Here is a 3,558-nt window from a genome sequence, read left to right as displayed (position 1 = left end):
TATCACAACACAACTCTACAAATAAAATAAGTCATACAAGCATCCTATTACAAGCCAGGGGCCTCGAGGGCTCGAATACAAGAGCTCGATCATAGACGACTCAGCTAAAGCAACAATATCTGAGTACAGACATAAGTTGAACAAGTTGCCATAAGATGGCTAGCACAAACTGAGATACAGATCGAAAGAGGCGCAGGCCTCCTGCTTGGGATCCTCCTAAACTACTCCTGGTCGTCGTCAGCGGGCTGCACGTAGTAGTAGGCACCTCCAGAGTAGTAGCAGTCGTCATCGACAATGGCGTCTGGCTTCTGGATTCCAACGTCTGGTCGCAGCAATCGGGTATAGTAAAGGGGAAAAGGGGGAGAAAAGCAACCATGAGTACTCATCCAAAGTACTCGCAAGCAAGGAGCTACACTACATATGTAGGCATTGCTATCAAATGGAAAAGGGGTATCATATGTAGACTGAACTACAGAATGCCGGAATAAGAGGGGGATAGCTAGTCCTGTCGAAGACTACACTTCTGGCCACCTCCATCTTGCAGCATGTAGAAGAGAGTAGATGGTAAGTTCACCAAGTAGCAACGTATAGCATAACCCTAACAGATGATCCTCCCCTCGTCGACCTGTGAGAGAGCGATCACCGGTTGTATCTGGCACTTGGAAGGGTGTGTTTATTAAGTATCCGGTTCTAGTTGTCATAAGGTCAAGGTACAACTCCGGGTCGTCCTTTTACCGAGGGACACGGCTATTCGAATAGATTAACTTCCCTGCAGGGGCGCACCACATTTCCCAACACGCTCGATCACCTTTGTCCGGACACACTTTCATGGGTCATGCCCGGCCTCGAAAGATCAACACGTCGCAGCCCTACCTAGGCACAACAAAGAGGTCAGCACGCCGGTCTAAATCCTATGCGCACAGGGGTCTGGGCCCATCGCCCATTGCACACCTGCACGTTGCGTACGCGGCCGGTGAGCAGACCTAGCAACCTCCATTACAAAGGAAGTTGCGTTACGCGGTCCAACCCGGCGCGCGCCGCTCAGTCGCTGACGTCATGAAAGCTTCGGCTGATACCACGACGTCGAGTGCCCATAACTGTCCTCGCGTAGTTGGTAGTGCGTATAGGCCAGTGGCCAGACTCAGATCAAATACCCAGATCTCGTTAATCGTGTTATTTTGAAGTAACCGCGAACACCGACCAGGGCCAGGCCCACCTCTCTCCTAGGTGGCCGTAACCTACCCTGTCGCTTCCCCACAAAGTAACAGTCGGGGGCCGTCGGGAAGTCAGGCCCACCACTACCTGGGTGGAACCACCTGCCCCTTCAGCTCCCATCTCCGAACAGTAACATAAGTATGTAACAATATATAGTATATGTACCCGTGATCACCTCCCGAAGTGATCATGGCCCAGTAGTATAGCATGGCAGACGGACGAGAATGTAGGGCCTTTGATGAAATACTAGCACCCTATACTAAGCATTTAGGATTGCAGGTAAAGGGAACAACAGGAGTAGCAAGGACAGGCTATGCATCAGAATAGGATTAATGGAAAGCAGTAACATGCTACACTAGTCTAATGCAAGCAGTAGAAAGAGAGTAGGCGGTATCTGGTGATCAAGGGGGGGGGGGGCTTGCCAGGTTGCTCTGGCAAGAGAGAGGGGTCGTCAACACCGTAGTCGTACTGGGTAGCAGCGGCGTCGGTCTCGTAGTCTATGAGAGAGAAGAAGGGGGAAGAAACAATAAATATTAAGAAAACAGATGCATAGCGATGCATGACATGACAAGTAGCCGTGATAGGGGTGCCCTAACACGGTATGAGGTGATACCGGTGAAGGGAGGAAACATCTGGGAAAATATCCCCGATGTTTCGCGTTTTCAGACAATTGAACTGGAGGGGAAAATTTGCGTGTTCGCTATGCTAGGGATGCGTGGCGGATGAACGGCCAACGTAACCGGATTCGTGTCGTTCTTCTGAGCAACTTTCATGTACAAAGTTTTTTCATCAGAGTTACGGTTTATTTTCTATGAATTTTCTAAGTTTTAAATATTTTTTGGACTTAATTTTTAATTCGAAAATAATTGTTAAAATGCTAGGGGCACCCAGCACAGGGTACACAAAAGTGCAGCCAGTGGCTGACAGGTGGGCCAAGGGGTCCCAGTTGACCAGTCAACATTTGACTGGTCAACAGGGGGTGGGCCCCCTGTCATTGACTGTTCTAACTAACTACAGATTTAACTAACTAATATAGTTCATTAGGATAATTAAGATTAATTAACTAAGATAATTAAGCGTTTAACTAATTAATTAATAATTTATATTTTTTATAAAACATTTTTTAGATAAACAGGGGCGTGGGCCCCTGTGGTCAGTGGCCCACAAGGCCTAACGGGCATGGGCTAATGGGGCGGAGCCCCGGTTGTGCGGGCGCTGCCCAGGGGCCGCACGGGCGCCGGCTGGATCAGGCTGGCGGGCCAAACGGGCAGGGGTCGGGCACAGGACCCCTGGCGGGCGCTCGCCCAGCAGGGCAGGCGAGGCCATGGCCTCGGCCGATGGCGGCCCCAGGGCGAGGTCGCCGGTGATGGGGAAGCCGCCGGACGGAGCAGGCGGGAGAGAGCGGCGACGTAGGACGGCGTGCGGCGGCCTTCGGCGACGCACAAGAGCGCAGCAGGACACGTAGGCCGGGCGGGAGCAGCGGTGTTAGGCAGCAATAGAGGAGGTGGCCGGCCGCGGGCGACGACGGGGGTGGGCGAACGGGACGTGGCCGGCAGAGCGCAGGTAGCGGCGGGCTGCAGCAGCGCGGCGTCAGCAGAAGAGTGGGACGGCGCGGCTAGCACGGACGAACCCAGGGCAAGGCGAGCACGGTGGGGGGAGGCAAGGCAATTAGGGGCGCGACGCGAGGGCGTGCAAGGGCGTGGGCGCGCGATGGCCAGAGTTGGAGCCCGAAGGAATTGAGCTCATGCGCCCAGGTTCGACGATCCAGTGGCCCATGCAACTCCTACGCAAGGCCACGAGTACGATGGCATGCTCGACATGCTCTGAAACGAATGACATCGACGGGGGCGAGCCCATCGGCGGCGACAGGGGCTCGGCAACAACAACAGCTTAACCGAGGCACGGGATCGAGCTAGGGGAAGAGGGGAAAGACGTACGGGATCACCGGGAGCCCGTAGGTGTGCAAAAGGCGGCTTGGGGGAGGCTCGCTGGCGCCGGAACCATCGCCGGAGTGTGTTGGAGCCAAGGAAGCAGAAGACGAGGCGTGGCGGCGATGTAGTGATCCCCGACTCGGACTCGTGGTCGAGGACGACGTAGCGGAAGCGGGCGGAGCTCATGGACTCGACGGAGAGGCGAGAGGCGGCCGGCGGCTACTCGGACGACGATGGTGCAGCCATGGCAGCGCTCGGGCGCCGGTCCAGATCGAGAAAGGGAGCGAGGGGAGAGGAGAGGGGGAACTGGGGATGAAGGGTTTGACGGGGGTGCGCGGAGATGGCCTTATCCGCGCAGGGAGACGACGGAGGGAGGCGCGGGATGGCTGACGCGTGCGTCCATGACCGGGGA

At 55.3% G+C, this 3,558-nt stretch overlaps 1 long non-coding RNA gene across 1 annotated transcript; it reads right to left on the bottom strand.

Annotated features, from left to right (window-relative positions):
• Positions 1 to 3,324, bottom strand: LOC147960833 (uncharacterized). Its single transcript, XR_015611070.1, has 2 exons — positions 3,153 to 3,324; positions 1 to 322 (listed from the first exon to the last, which is right to left on the bottom strand). It is a non-coding gene; the product is annotated as an uncharacterized LOC147960833 (long non-coding RNA).
• Between the last annotated feature and the right edge of the window lie 234 nt (positions 3,325 to 3,558).

The sequence above is a fragment of the Triticum urartu genome, chromosome 7A (genome assembly GCF_056163025.1).
Source record: "Triticum urartu cultivar PI428250 chromosome 7A, HENAU_Tu73, whole genome shotgun sequence".
Lineage (NCBI taxonomy): Eukaryota > Viridiplantae > Streptophyta > Magnoliopsida > Poales > Poaceae > Triticum > Triticum urartu.
Note: the sequence above shows the minus strand (reverse complement) of the source record. Positions and strands in the feature narration are given on the sequence as shown.